At 38.4% G+C, this 16,632-nt stretch overlaps 1 protein-coding gene and 1 pseudogene across 1 annotated transcript in view; one reads left to right on the top strand and one right to left on the bottom strand.

Moving 5' to 3' along the window:
- The window catches only part of Lrig2 (leucine rich repeats and immunoglobulin like domains 2), a 158,205-nt gene that overhangs the window by 36,067 nt on the left and 105,506 nt on the right, over nt 1–16,632 (top strand). The gene's annotated exons all lie outside the window — the stretch shown is intronic.
- LOC125620166 lies at nt 10,373–11,590 on the bottom strand (annotated as a pseudogene).

Consider the following 16,632-nt stretch of genomic DNA (forward strand, 5'->3'; position numbering starts at 1 on the left):
GAACCAGAACTGGGAGTTCAACCAGGCCAAAGCTTATATGTTTGACTAGTGAGTTAAACTGTCTCTGACTGCTCAATAAACACACCAAAGAGTGTATTGTCACCTTTAAAGGAATAAATTTGGAAGTCTATATATTTATTCCTAAGCCAATTTAGAATTGCTCATTTTACTTACCTAAGAAATCTGATATATATTTTTAATATCCTTAATAAGGATATTAAATTCTTTAAGATTTTATTTTCCAGTGTTTGGGGAGGTAGTTTAGTGGCAGACTGCTTATCTGACATGCCTGAGGCTCTGGGTTCAATTATCAGCAACATGCAGACACAAACACACAAAATAAATAAATTAATTAATTAATTAAAAAAGAAAGATGTGACCTTTCAGGGCTGAGGGTGTAGTTCAGTGGTAGAGTATTTACTTAGCATGTGTGAAGTTCTGGGTTCAATTCCCAGTACCACACACTTACCCCTCAAAGATTTGAGCTTTGAGATCTTTGGGTGTGGTGACACATGAGTATAATCCCAAGGGACTTGGGAGGCTGAGGCAGGAGGATCACAAATTCAAGGCCAGCCTCAGCAATTTAGCAAGGTTTTAAGAAACTCAACAAGACCATGTCTCAAAGAAAAATATAAAAATGGCTGGGGATGTAGCTCAGTGGTAAAGTGCCCCTGGGTTCAATCCCAGTACCACAAAAACAAAACAAAATTTTGAAGTCTGATGGTGAGTTTGAGCTTGCTTCTGTCAATTACTACATGGGTAGCCTTTGGCAAGTTAGTCTATATCTTATTCTTTTCAACCCTAGAATAAGAATGGGAGTAATATTTGTACCTACTACATAGGACAGTGCCTAGTAGACCATAATAAGCACTCATAAGTAGTGAGTATTAGCTATTTTATCATTGTCAATAATATTCAGGATTATTGACTGGGCCAAATAGCTCCAGCCTGTTCTGCTGTCCTCTAGGTCATCTGAATAGTCTGCTGTTCATATAATTTCGTGTGCATACTTGTATCAGTAACTCTGGTTTATGTACTTGATCCCTTTAGTTTACACACAATTAAATGACCAGGTGAGGGAACTTAAGCCCCCCAGGGACCAAGGTGCAAGTGCTTTTCTATCCATTCTTTATAACTTTACCCTGTACCTAGGCCTCAGACTGTATTCCAAATACTTGGGAGTTCTGGAAACAGTATCCAAATATGAATACACAAAAATCAATTAAATTGACAGTTTCACCCAAAGTTTGATATCAAAATGTTCTTTTCTTTTTTTTTTTTTTTTTTAAAGAGAGAGAGAGAGGTAGAGAGAGAGAATTTTTTTTTTAATATTTATTTTTTAGTTATCGGCGGGCGCAACATCTTTGTATGTGGTGCTGAGGATCGAACCGGGGCCGCACGCATGCCAGGCGAGTGCGCTACCGCTTGAGCCACATCCCCAGCCCTCAAAATGTTCTTTTCCAACATAATTTTACAAAGACTTTTCTCTTTATTCTGCCATTCATTTTGTCCAAAAACTGTTTATTCTTCTCTTATCATTCCTCAAATACTAAAGGACTACGTGGACAAAATGTGCACCCTGAACTTCGTTTTCTCTGGGAAGGCCTGGAAAGAAACATTCTGAAGCAAAGAACTAGACTTTTTTATTTTTTTGGTGTTGGGGATTGAACCCAGGGCACTTTACCACTGAGCTACATCCCCAATCCCCAGCCCTTTTTATTTTTTATTTGGAGACAGGCTTTCACTAAATTGCTTAGGGACTTGTTAATTTGCTGACGCTGGCCTTGAACTTGCAATTGCCCTGCCTCAAACTCCTGAATGGCTGGGATTATAGGTGGGCACCACCATACCCCTTAAGAACCAGAAATTTTAAGACAGAAATTGGGGTTTGGGGATGTAGCTCACTGGTAGGCTGGTAGAGTTCTTGCCCTAGGTTCAATTCACAGCATTACAAGGGAAGAACTGTAGTCACATTCACCTTGTAACTTTACCCTGTATCCTATACTGAAAAAAGCAGAAGATAAGCCTACATGGGTGATGCACAAGGAGTAGGTGCCATGTGAACAGAGGCACACTTATCATGGTTGTACTGACTTTCCAGACCTTCTCCTTCCCAGTCCCACCTGCAGAACCACCCTGCCAACCCAAATATGTGGGTCACTACCCAAACAACTGCAGTCTTCACTTCAGGATTGGGTAAAGATTACCCACTAAAGTCATTCTCTTTACAACCCTATGATATTCCCTGGGAAAGAGGAAATACTTGAATACTTGAGAAGAGTAGATAAAGTCAAGCATACTGGCATCATTCACATGTCTATTTGAAAGTTATAAAAAAAATTTTAATCTCTTCAGTCCAAACTTAACCTATTTGAAACTGACCACTGAGATTTGGCCTCCTGTTTAAAGGTTTGGATGTAAGTAAACAATCTAGAAAAAAAAAAAAAACATTTAAAACCTTGTTTTTGATCAGACTGTTCAAAGAAGGTCTTAAGTGGGTGAAAGTTCACTAGGCTGAAACAATAGAAATATCGAGGTAGAATAAGGCTTTCACTCTTAAAACAAGATCTTAATTTGTCTTTGTTAGCTTCCTTCACGTAACAACTGGGATACACAATTTGGCTTCCCTCTCAGAATATTTTTCAAGCTCATCTTGTGTATGCTACCATGTTATTGGGGATCAAACCCGGGGCCTTGCACATTCTAGACAAACACTCTACCACTGAACTACATCCCCAGTCCTTCCATTATTTTTTATTTTGAGATAAAATATTATATTTTATTTATTTAAAACATAAATAAAGGGCTGGGGGTATAGAGTGGTAGAGCACTGGCCTACCATGTTCCAGGTCCTGAGACAGAGAGTTTCTCTAAACTGTCCAGGCTGGCCTCAAACTTGCCTCAAACTGAGATTCTCCTGCCTCAGCCTCCCCCATAGCTGGGATCATAGGCGTGTGCCACCATGCTTAGCCTCCTCAAGATTTCTATCAAAAACAAAAACAACAGAAGAAAAAAATATATATTACTATCAAAACCACCCAGAGGGGCTGGGGATATGGCTCAGTGGTAGAGCTCTTAACTAACATGTGCAAGGCCCTGGATTCAATCCCCAGGACCAGAGCTAAAAAAGACAATCTGACTCATGCCCTGATTCAAACTTTACTTTTCAATCTTAACTCTGATAGAAAAATGAAATTAATCCTTCCGTAAATGAGCCTGTAAGTATGGAGAGGCCAATATTAAACACAATATCAAGAGTGGTAATTATATGCCTATGAGTTTGCATTATGAGAATTAGCCAGGGCAATCATTTGTCCTAACTTATCTGGGAAGGTCCAGATTTCACATATTTCATCTCACAAGTTCTGTATTCTGCAGTTCATCATGAAATTTAGGAAATTTTCAGTTTGGAAAATAGGATTATTTACTTATTTATTTATTTCTGCTTTACTTGCAATTGAACCCAGAGATGTTCTACCCTTGAACCACGTCCCCAGCCCTTTTCATTTTATTTTGAGACGGGGTCCTGCTAAATTGCCCTGGCCTCAAACTCATGATACTCCTGTCTTAGTCTCTCATGTCATTTGGGATTATAGGTGTGAACCACTGCACATATCAGAAAATAGGATTATTTTAGCTATGGCCTTATAAACTCTATTAACAGTAATGATGTGCAAAGCTATTTTAGACTGAGGGAAGACTTTTAAAGAACAAAGAGTCACCAGGCTTGGTGGCTCACACCTGTAATCCCAGCTACTCATGAGGCCAAGGCAGGAGAATCATCAATTCAAAGCCAGCCTGGGCAATTTAGCAAGTCCTATCTCAAAATAAAACATAAATAAAGGGCTGGGGGTATAGAGTGGTAGAGCACTGGCCTACAATGTTCCAGGTCCTGGGTTCAGTCCCTAGTATAGGAAAAAAGAAAGAAAGGAAGGAAGGAAGGAAAGAAAAGAAAAAAGGACAAATAGTCAACTCTCACCTCCTTATGACATTTTACCAACATATTATCGAGGGCATATTCCTTATATGATTTTAACCGCACACCAAAAGAATAGGGCTTAACAGGGTTGCTGCTGGAATTTGCCTGACCCTGTCCTTATTCTGTGTAGGAAGAAGAAAATAGAGGGGGATATTGGTTTCCCTTCTCAATTATCCTTCTACTAGTTTGGAAATTGTATTTTCTTCCTAGGTGCCGATCACATGCTCTTCATCAGCTCCATAAAGGGTCCCCATTCAGTTAATTGCAAGCCACTATTCCAAACACCTGGGCTCTGCCCTCCCATAGGATATTGTTCCCTGTGATGGCTGTAGCAGAAGAGTGAATGTGAACGAGGGCACATTTTTTAGGTTTTTGTTGTTGTTTGATTTGTAGTTGTGGCTTAACCACTGAGCCACATCCCCAGTCCTTTTTTATATTTTATTTAGAGACAGGGTCTCAGTAAGTTGCTTAAGGCCTCACTAAATTGCTAAGGCTGGCATTGAACTCACAATCCTCCTGCTTTCGGCCTCCCAAACCACAAGGATGACAGCATGCACCACTGCACCTGGCTATATTTTTCACTTTCATCCGCTTATTCTCCATATCTTCCCCAGAAAAGGTAGTGTAGGCTTGGTGAACAATTGTTGTAACTTAACAAACTCACGATGTCGGGAGGGGAGGAAATTAAACTGAACACAAAATCTGCTACAGTTGCATAACTTATAGTACATTTGCTAGGTAGACAGGAGCTGTATTTAAGCTGACTTCCTACAAGTCCTATCAAGACTTCCACTTAATTTCATTAATTAGAAACTAAAACTCGTGGCCACATAGACTCACTGCTTCCAGACTGAAGTCCATATTCCATGCTTGAACTTCTCATGTTACCATGGTTTCAGCCTAGTGAACTTTCACCCACAAAAGACTCTATAAAGGCTGGGAGTGGTGGCACACACCTATAATCCCAGTGGCTAGGGAGCCTGAGGCAGGAGAATCGTGAGTTCAAGGCCAGCCTCAGCAACTTAGTGAGGCCCTAAGCAACTCAATGAGACCCTAAGCAACTCAATGAGACCTCCATCTCTAAATAAAGTACAAAAAAGAGCTAGAGATCTGGCTCAGTGGTTAAGTACACCTGGGATCAATTCCCAATAAACAAACAACAAAAAAAGAAGGCCAGCAAAATGGGTCTCCTGCCACCCCACCACTATAAGAGTAGAACAGAATAAAATTAGCGATACTCATTGATCAAGTTTATCTTTTATTGTACATCCAAGTTTTAGTGTATTAATGGTAGTCCTGTTAATGACCCTTCTGTTCATCCCAGGAAAGCTGACAAGTCATTACATCCTTCCCCTTAGGTTACCTGTGGACAACCCAATTCAATCTTTCTAATCTGCCCTCAGGTCTAACAGCCCCTGCCATTTTCTAACCTCTGCTGTGTGATTACCCACCTACCTCCAGAAAGCGCCAGTCATTGCCCTCAGAGTTTGTCCTTTCCTAGGGACTCTATCTTCCTTTGTCTAGTGGCTCATTCTTCACCTCTGAGTTACTCAATCAAAAAAACCTTAAATGCATCAGACAGCTTGTTGCCTTTGGCCCTCATTCCACAGAAGAGTTCAGGTGGGTACACGGGCTCTCCAAATGTGACCCCCATTTAAATCTCCTTACCCTGTGAGATGTGATATTGGCCATACTGGGGATTCAACCCCCGGACCTCACACATACTATGCAAGTGCTCTATCCACTCCACCTCATTATTTTATTTATTTATTTATTTTTTGGTACTAGGAATTGAAGCCAAGGGTGCTTAACCACTGAGTCACATCCCCACCCACCCTTACCCCCATTTTTTTGAGACAGATTCTCACTAAGTTGCTTAGGGCCTCATTAATTAAATTACTGGGGCTGGGCTCAAACTTGCAATCCTCCTGCTTCAGGCTCCCAAGTCAACGGGATTACAGGCATGGGCCACCACGCCCAACCCATCTCCTTCTTTTTAATATTGTCCAGCCAATAACTGTTGGAACACTGACACAGATGCACATACATGCACACAACTTTCACGGGCAAATGTTAACTCACAGAGATAATATAAAATCTAAACTAAAGCTCTCTAACTGCATGTGAAGGGAATTCAGTCCACAGACTTGATCAGTGTTTTGTTGTCGCTGTTTTTAAATGATTTTTAATGTCTTTAGAAGGTTCATACAATTCCCATTTTACCCCCGTCTCAGCTCCTCCCTGTTGCATTATATCCAGCTGCTTCACCCATTTATGCTTCTATCCTGTCTTCTGAAAGCATTTGGGTTCGAGATCCCTGAACCTAAAACCCTCAAGAGGGTAGATATACATTTTCCTAATTGCCCTATAACATATGGATATTTTTCCTTTTGCTTTTGGGTTTTCTTTCTTTTCTCTCTCTCTCTCTCTTTTTTTTTTTTTTTTGGGTACTGGGGATTTGAACACAGGGCATCACACATTGCTAGGCAAGTGTTGTGCCACTGAACCACATCCTCAGCCCTTTTCTATTTTATTTTGAGACAGGTTTTCTCTAAGTTGCCAAGGCTAGCCTTGAACTTTTGATCCTCCTGAGTAGCTGGGATTACAGGATGCACCATTGCACCAGGCCTAATCTCCTTTTAAACTGTGCCTCTTGGATCTTCAATCACAGGCTACTCCCTTAGCTACACCCAAACCACATGAAATTGTTAAATGTTTATTTAGGGATGTAGGTCTGTTCTTAGAAAGATGTCTTTTTCACCAGCCTTTGAACTACTGGAGATGGAGGGGAGTTTTGATTCTTTGGATTATATATTAATAGTAATCATTTGCCAAGGTATTCCTTAGTATTAATATTCCCTACTATTGTCTGGAAATAATTACTTTAGGATTTCATTTAATAATTTTAATTTCTTCCTATTATGTCACAAAATATTTTCATTTGTTCAAATATTTTTGACTATCTACTATGTGTTGGGCATATGTTCTAGATACTGGAGAGAGAGTAATGAACAAAACAAAGCTTCCTTCTTCATGAAGTTTACTTATATTCTAGAAAAGAAAACAATTTCAGTAGACATAATAGACATAATATCTATAATGCTGAAGACTTAATGTGCTCTGTCCTTACTTCAGAATTATCTGTCTTACATGTATTCTTGTATATATATCTTTTGGGTAATCAGAAGATTTTTATCTCAAGTAATTGCATATTGCTAAGTATCTGCCTAATAAAAAAATGTTGAAATATAACTAGTCTGCAAGCAATGAGCTCAACAGGTAGGGGAAAATATAATGACTCCAATTATATTTTCAATTCTTGGCCTTCTTCTTCTTTTTCTTTCTTTTTTTATATTTGTACTGGCACTAAACCCAGGGGTGCTTTACCACTCAGCTACATCCCAAGTCTTTTTTATTTTTTATTTTGAGACAGGGTCTCACTAAACTGCCCAGGTTGGCCTTGAACTTGCAATCCACTTGTCTCAGCCTCCTGAATCACTGGGATTATATGGGTGCACCACCACAGCTGGCAAGTATTGGCCTTATTCTGTGTACAAATAGATTAATATCCTTTGTCTCATTGCCAAAGAGTATGTTGCTAACCCTGGCCAGTTCTCCCTCAAATGCACACAGTTGGAAACAAGAGAAATCAGGGAATGATATATTAGGTATGAATTAGCACCACGGAGAATAATGTAACATTGTTGATGTTGCTTAAAAAGAGGCTTTCTGGACAATAGTGTTATTGTGGTCAAATGTGGCTCAGGACAGTCTTTAAACTAAAAGTTCTCCAGGCTGCCTTCTTTCTCTATTAATCAGGAGGATCATAAAGGAGTTCTTTTATTTGGATCAAATCCTCAGGATCATGAAGGAATTCTTTTCCTTGGATCAAATCCTTGGGATCATAAAGAAGTTCTTTTCCTTGGATTGAATCCTTGGACTAGGTTTGCAATCTTTTTTTGTGCTTGCGATGGTATAGTCCTCTATCTTCAAAAGTGTTTCCAAATTCAACTATTAATGCAGACAAGCTAAGAGGGCAACAAACATGATGGAAGTGATTTGAGAATTTGAGCTGACACACTCTGGCATTCAGACATGCCTGGAGGACCTGTCTGCCAAGATCTCGTGTACAGGAAGGATTACGAAGAGCTTATCTGAAGGGGAGTGAAGACTTAAGAGACAAAGTTGGAAGAGGAAAGAGATTGTGGGTACAGACCAAATTCATGTTTGAATCTTAGGGAATGGGAACTAAAAGGGCATGTCAAACCCAAAAGAGTAGTTTCTATACAATCCTCTGACACATTAGGACTTTTCAGATGGGTCATGTTAAGGTGTGGAGCAAAGTTGGGTGAAGGGTGCTTTTGCAAGCTAAAATGTGTATTGAAGACATCATAGCCCAAAGCAGCCAACATCATGGCCCCAAAGGAAACAGGGCAGCACTGCACCTAAATTAGCACCAGAAGAATATCACAGACATCAACGACACTGGGTGCTTTGGACCTAACGCCAGTATGTGTGCACAGGTTGGCCTCAAAATGACTGGGGACTGCACTAAAGTGAGTCAGAGAAAAAATGAGGTACTTGTAGGGGTCAGAGGGTTGTTGGGAGTAAGAGTTAAGAGTGTAGTTCTAGGGGCTGGGGATGTGGCCCAAGCGGTAGCACGCTCGCCTGGCATGCGTGCGGCCCGGGTTCGATCCTCAGCACCACATACAAACAAAGATGTTGTGTCCGCCGAAAACTAAAAATAAATATTAAAAAAATTCTCTCTCTTTCTCTCTCTCTCTCTCTTAAAAAAAAAAGAGTGTAGTTCTACAGATAGCTGACTGTCAGGGAAGGGAGTTGCAAATAGGAAATTGAGGAGTCTAAAATGAACTCTACAGAGCTGGATCTGTATATTGAGCTGGGGATAAAGCTCAGCTGGTAGATTGCTTGCCTCGCATGCACAAGGCCCTGGGATTGATCCCCAGCACCACAAAAACAACAACAACAAAAACCTATGAATATCACTGTGAGTTCTTTTTTGGAGGAGATGCTTCTTTGCTTTTTATGGGTGCATTATAAGTATATAGTTTCTTTAAGTGTGTGTACATGTGCACATGTGTGTTTGTGATTATGAAATAGCCTGTACTCAGAGGGCCTACATAAAATAATAGCCCAGTACTTTTTTTTTTTTTTTTTTTTTTTTTTTTGAGAAAGGGTCTCACCTAAGTTGCTGAGGCTGGCCTCAAACTTGAGATTCTCTTGCCTCGGCCTCCTTAGCTATAGGCATGTGCCACTTTGTCCAGCCCAGACCGATCTTGAAATTCCCAAACTCAAGTAATACTCCTCCTTTAGCCTCCCTCATAGCTGGGACTACAGTCATACCATTGTGCCCAATAACAGCTTATACAAATTGGCACACCTAAAACCCTGTATTTTGGGGGGGTTTTTTTGGGGGGGGTACTGGGATTGAGCCCAAGGGTGGTGCCTAATCACTGAGCTACATACCCAGTTTTTAAGTTTGAGATAGGGTTTCCTAAAGTTGCTCAAAGCCTTGTTAAGTTGTTGAGGTAGAATTTTTTTGTTTTGTTTTGTTGTTGTTTATGCAATATTATTGAAGAAAAATAAATCAATAACTAGCAGAGGTATTAGTTGATCACTCATCCATTGACAACTTGCTTCATTTATTCAGTGTTATATTAAACAGTGTATTAGAAGATAGATTAACTAATAGCTCTAAGCTTCCTAACAATTTAAATGAAAATTATAAAATGTTTTGAGACCCTATTTTGGAACACAGAGGGTATTTGACTTCCAATTTCCATTCTCTGTAGAATAAGAACAGGTCATTCCTTTATTGACATGCATAAAATACATCACATTTTCTGTTCTGCTGATGCTATAAATTCAAAACCAGTTCTTTTGCCACATCATTATGAGAATAAAGCATATCATGTAACCTCAAGTCTCTAACAGTGGAAGGTTTAAACAAAATGAATGCTGCTAGAATAATGCTGCTTTCTTTTAAGTGACAACTAAGCATCCATCTCCCACCCCCTCAGATGATTTCTTCCGCATGTTAGAGCAGTGAGGAATAGTTTAGTCTCATAACCAAGTTAGAGTGAAGACATTGGCCACATAGCACACATGCTCCATTTAAAAAAAAAAATTCTGAATCTTGGGCAACTTTTCTCTTGTAACTATTTTATAGTTTCTAAAAAGCAGTTTTTGTCCAAAGCTGGAAGAACTCAAGTCTTCTCAGATGACCATGAGAATGAATGGAGGGAGATAAACAAAAAATAAAGAAGATGAAGTCTGGTAGGCGAGCAACTGTGTAAGAAAATTAAAAAACAGAACAGTAAATTTAAAATTTATTCCAGCTATAATGCAGGTTATTCTGACTTTAAGAAAGCGTCACATGGCATAATTCTGAGTTCATTCCTGAGATATTCTGTTGTACTTATCTCTTGTCTCTTTTATAGATATGTACAATCTCTGGCACTAAAGGGTCATCTGGGTTTGGATCACATAGCAGTGAACAAACGGATAAAAGAACTTTAGAAATAGTTAAAGCAGGAGACCATTCTAATTTTAGAATATTGAGATAAATGATGCCATTACGGTCAATATTTGGATGATAAATTCTTGTTGTAAATGCAACCTTAGGTGGTTTGAAGGTGTTGCTGTAGGAAAATGAATTGTCAAAAAGAATACACCGCTGGGGGCATGGTGGCGCACACCTGTTATCCCAGCATCTCGAGAGGCTAAGGCAGGAGGGTCGAGAGTTCAAAGCCAGCCTCAGCAAAAGCCAGCACTAAGTACCTGAGACCCTGTTTCTAAATAAAATACAAAATAGAGCTGAAGTTGTGGCTTAGTGGTTGAATGCACCTGATTTCACTCCAGTGAGAACACACACACACACACACACACACATCCCGAGCCAAAAAAAAAGAACATACCATGTTGATATGGGCTATTATTAGGTACCATAATAACAGTGGCTTGCCAATGAAACATATCATCCCCACTGGACCTGCAGAACATTGTGCTGGAGGGCCAAATCACCAAATTCCTTATTGATCCGTTTCAGCACCATAGTCTGTGCTTTTCATCTGGCTCCTTACTATCTTGGTGTGGGCTAAAAGGTTCTGCCCAAACTCTTGATTTTCAGGGTGGTAGGGAAGGATTGTCTCTTTTTCTCACACTGGCTGTAGCAGACACAGGTGGGGAGGGGCTGGGGCCTCTCTCAAGTTGTGGCTTCTGCCTCCTCCCCTGCACCTAGCTGGTGTCTCCCTGGACCCTACCGGGCTCAGGCACACAACACATTGAGTATGGCTTTGAACGTGTGATCTTCCTGTCTCAGCCTAGAACCCAGATCTTTTTAAATATTGTCCATTAGAGGAACAAGAGTTTTTAAGAGAAAAATTTGAGTTCAGGTTTGGTGCTAGGAATGTACAAGACAAGCCTGTTGTCTCATAAAATTAGGAGGCTCAAAGAATTTTGAGAACATATGGAACAGTTTGAAGAGACTTCCACTGTCCACATTAGAGACAATTTGAGTATCAGAATAAATACTGTCAACAATAGATTGTACACTAGGAGTGGTGGCATACACCTGTAAGCCCAGCTACTCAGGAGGCTGAGGCAGGAGGATCCCAAGTTTGAGGCCCGCCTGGACAACATAGTGAGACCTGTCTCAGAATAAAAAATTAAAAGGGTTAGGGATGTAACTCAGGGATAGAGTGCCCCTGGGTTTAATCCCCAGACCATACACCACACACACACACACACACACACACACACACACACATACACACACACACATGCGATTACAATTCATTGAATAAAATAGGACTATGAATTCATACTGGTATTAATAAATGTTCAAGCAAATGAAGAAGATAAAGTTTTTATTAACAGTAGAATGCCACCAAAAATATAGAAAAAAATGGAATTATAAAATCACATTTGGGCTGGGTGTGATGGCATACCTGTATCCCAGTGACTCAGAAGGCTGAAGTAGGAGGATCAAAAGTTTGAAGTTAGCCAGGTGCAATGGAATACATCTGTAATCCCAGGAGTTTGGGAGGCTGAGGCAGGAGGATCACAAGTTCAAAGCCAGCTTCAGCAACTTAGAGAGATCCTGTCTCAAAATAAAAACAAAAGGGTTGGGGATGTGGCTCAGTGGTTAAGTGCTCCTGAGTTCAATTCCAGGTACCAAAAGAAGAAAAGTTTGAGGCCAGCCTTGGAAACTTAGCAAAGCTCTGTTTCAAAATTTTAAAAAAAAGAGAAAAAAAAATAGTATTTGACAACTACTATAGTAATAATTGATTCAGTTAAGAAACATCATTGGATGATAAAATTAATGGATAAAATTTTGATGAGAAACAGAATGTTTACAGTCTCATAGTATCTCATAACAAGATATTTGTTAACTATAAAAAGAAAATTAGGGCTGGGGTTGTGGCTCAGTGATAGAGCGCTTGCCTGGTACGTGCGAGGCCCTGGGTTCGATCCTCAGTACCACGTAAAAATAAATAAATAAAATAAAGATGTTGTGCCCAACTAAAAAATAAATATTGAGGGGGAAAAAAAAAAGAAAAACAGTAGTTTTGAAGTGGAGAAACCTGGCAGGCATCACTTTAACCAAGTCATCAGAATTAACTTTAACAGTAATGGAACAAATCAACTCCAGATATTATGTACAGTTCACATCGCTTCTGTGGTATTCCTGCTAAGAATGCATAACCTGAATCTAATCATGAAGAAGCATCAGACAACTCAAGTTGGAGAACATTCTACAAAATCATTGGTCTGTAACTCTTCAAATATTTCAAGGTCATGAAAGACAAAATGCAGAAAATCTATTTTAGATTATGGACTAAAGATACTTGACAACTTAATGCAATGTATGGTCTGGAATTTCTTTTACCATGGGTGACATTACTGGGACACCTGAGAAAAATTTGAATGAGGTCTGTAGATTAGAAAATGCTATTGAAGCAGAAATCATTGATTTCTCTTTCTTTCTCTTTGTGGTGTTGAGGGTTGAACTTAGGCCTTGCACATATGAATCAATATCAATTTCTTATTTTCATAATTGTACTGTGGACATGAAAGAGAATGCCAATGCTTTTAGGAAATATACACTTGACTATTTAGAAGAAAGGAGCATCTTGTCTACAACCAATTTGCAAACAGAAAAAACCTAAGAAAAAATTATGCCCACATGTATACATACAGAGAGTGATCGAGCAAGTTCGTACAAAGTATTAGCCTAGGTTGCTAGGAGAAAGAATTGAAATTAACAAGCAAGTGATTCGTGACTAACATCAGTAATTTTGAGAATATGCCCCAAAGACCTTTTTAATGGTCTTTGCCAATTATGATGTAAGATAAAACAGAAAATCTTGAAAACCAGGAACTCACTCTCTAAATTTACGATACTATGGCATACTCTTCTAACGCAGAATCAATTCAATTCATTCCAACTTCAATTCCAAACTCCTCTAGCAAAAAATACGTGGTTTTGTTTTTTTACTTTCATCTTTATATTAGAAGATTGTAGTAACAAATTCCACACAATTCTCCTTCTAGAACAATAGATGAATCCCATTCGTGATAAACAGGTGGAATCCAAATAAATTCCGAACACTTGTATAATATAGAGATAAAACATTTTGGACCCGAAGCTCAAAGCTAATTAAGAACCAGCAGGGGCCACGGATTGAACCACCTCCAACCTTTCTTTCCTCTATTATTCCTATATCACTGGCTGCAGGAAGCAGCCATATTGAAATACAAATTTTACTTTTTCTTTGAAAAAAAGAAAAACAAATAGATGGTTTATTCTCAGAATGTACAGGAACTTATAGTCTAAACGTCCATAAATACATATTCTAGAAACTCTTATCACCTCAGAACCCTACTACAGCTTCTCTTTAATCTTTTTAAACATCCTGTTACAAAAATTGCAGCTGCATCTATGGCAGGAAGAATAATAAGATAATAAATGGTCAAACATCAAAAGCATTTGGGTGTGTCTTCCACAGACTTTTAGTCTTCTCTCCCACCAACACCATGTTCTTAGATTTTTCTCCCCAACCACACACATGTATTTTTTGTTTGTTTCTTTCTTCTTTTTCCTTTCTCCTGAGTAATTACTATGAATTTTTGCCAGGTCAATCATTTTTGTCAGGAAGAAACCCAAAATAATATATATAAAAAAAAGCAGATAAACAGTACCTGAAGATGTACTGTTCACAGGCCCACGCCTCCCTTTGATTTCTTTCCCCATACCTAATGGGATTCATTGGTGGAATTGCACGTCCTCAGTTATTTGTAGGAGGGAGATCCTCTAACTGACGTATGCTAGGAATTTCCTATTAACTTCATGGGATGAATATAGAATTACCCTCGCCAACCAGTGTTTACTAAGAAAGAAACACACATATTATCTTATGTGGGCTGTGAATCTAATACATATACATATACATCCAGCAAGTAGTTCTCCCTGCCCACCTACTGGGGATTGAGCCCAGGGGCAACTAACCACTGAGCCACATCCCCAGCCCTTTTTAATATTTTATTTAGAAACAGGGTCTTGGTGAGTTGCTTAGAGCCTCAGAACAGATCACATTGAATTAATGCACAAACATTCAAAGGTTCACAGTGTTTACTTCTGGCAGGTAAGATGGTGGTCCTGTTTTTATTGCCTTGAATAAGGTAAGTTCTAATTTTCACAATAAATACTAACTTTAATAACAATGACAACATGAATTATTTATTAGTTTCTGCTAGATGCTGTTTCCTAGCATGTAGTTCCTATCCTCAAGGACAGTTTCCTAGCATGTAGTTCCTATCCTTGAGGATATTCCCATTGCACAGATAAGGAAACTGGGGCCCAAGGCCACAGAACTAAATAGGTGATGAAAGAAACTAGAACCCAGGTTTGACTGATTCTTAACCTTTCTTCCTATAATGAGGAAAATAATTTATTTCTTTTATCAACAAGAATTGATGGGGTATTATTGTGGTGTGCAGAAATTCATACAATATGCTAACTTTGGTTGAACAGCACAAGTTACATTGAGATTATTATGTCCTTTATTTGGATACAGTATGAAGACTGCATGTGACATTTTACCTGTGATGTGAGATCATTGGCTCATATAGAACTTACCAAAAAATCCTGTGGTTCTTATTTTATTTTTCCTTTTTCTCTTGACTCTACCTCTTCCCTATTCCTCTCAGTAATCAATTTAACAAATTAATTGTTAACCATTTTTTTCTCAATGTTGACATAACTACATATAGACAAATAGAAATACACTCATATTCAAAACAGATTTTTTTTTTGTCATTTAAAAAATGACTGCTTTTTGCTGGATACAGTGACATGCACCTGTAATGCCAGCGATTTGGGAAGCTGAGACAGGAGAATTGAAAGTTCAAGGTCAACTTCAGCAATTTAGCAAGATCCTTAGCAACTTAGCAAGACTCTGTCTCAAAAATAAAAAGATCTGATACAAAATACATGTATGAATATGTGAATTTGGTGTCAATATACCTTATATATAATCAGAGATATGATAAATTATGGTATAATGGTGTGTTAAGAATTGTAATGCAAAAATAAATAAATAAATGGATTAAAAAAGATTTTCTGGGAGATGTACAAGGGTTTATTTTTGTTTTAAATGGATCTTTTTTTGTAGTGGTAAAATATACATAATACTTTATTACTGCAAGAATATACTGTGTATTTCAAAAAGCTAGAAGAAAGGATTTTGAAAGTTTCTCCCACAAAGAAATGACAGATGTTTGAGGCCATAAATATGTTTAACCTGATTCAAACACTGTGCAATGTATACAAGTATCAAAACATAACATGGTATATTACTAATAATGTACAACTTTGTTTTTATGCAATAGGCTAAAATAAATAATATTTTATCAAAAAAAAAAAAATAGGCTGGAGATGTGGCTCAGTGGCTTAGTGCCCGTGAATTCAATCGCTGGTACCCCACCAAAAAGAGTTGTTGAAGATATGACATCAAAAGTACGCAGGAGTATTTGAAGTGTCAACACTAAAATATCTGGTGCAGTCTCTGTCTACAGGGCTCTGAGACACTAGTTCTTGGTTAAAAATGAGAATTCTGGATAGAATCTGATTGCAGAAATTCAGGAAAACTTTGACTAAAATAGAAACTATAAATTATAGTTATTTAAAATGGTTATGGCTGATTTTTCAAGAGTGAAAGAGGTGATGAAAGTTTATAAAAAGAATAATATACCTGCAAGGAAATTTGGTCATTTCCGTGGCATGCAAAATAAAGTACGGGCACAACATTTTTTTTTTTTTAACCGTGGGTTGACCCCATGGGTGTTTAACCCACATGCCCAGCCCTTTTAATGTTGTTGTTTTTTTTTTTTAATTTTTAATTTGTTCTTTGAATACATACATGACAGTAAAGTATATTTTGATAGATTACACATATACGGAGTATAACTTATTCTAATTAGGATCCCATTCTTGTGGTTATAAATGACATGGAGTTATACCAAAAAAAATTTTTTTTAATTAAAAAATAAAAAGGTCTGGGGATGTAGCTCAGTGGTAAAGTACCCTGGGTTCAATCCCCAGTACCAAAGTATCAAAAAAAAAAAAAAAA

This window comes from Marmota marmota, unplaced genomic scaffold (assembly GCF_001458135.2).
Source record: "Marmota marmota marmota unplaced genomic scaffold, marMar, whole genome shotgun sequence".
NCBI lineage: Eukaryota > Metazoa > Chordata > Mammalia > Rodentia > Sciuridae > Marmota > Marmota marmota.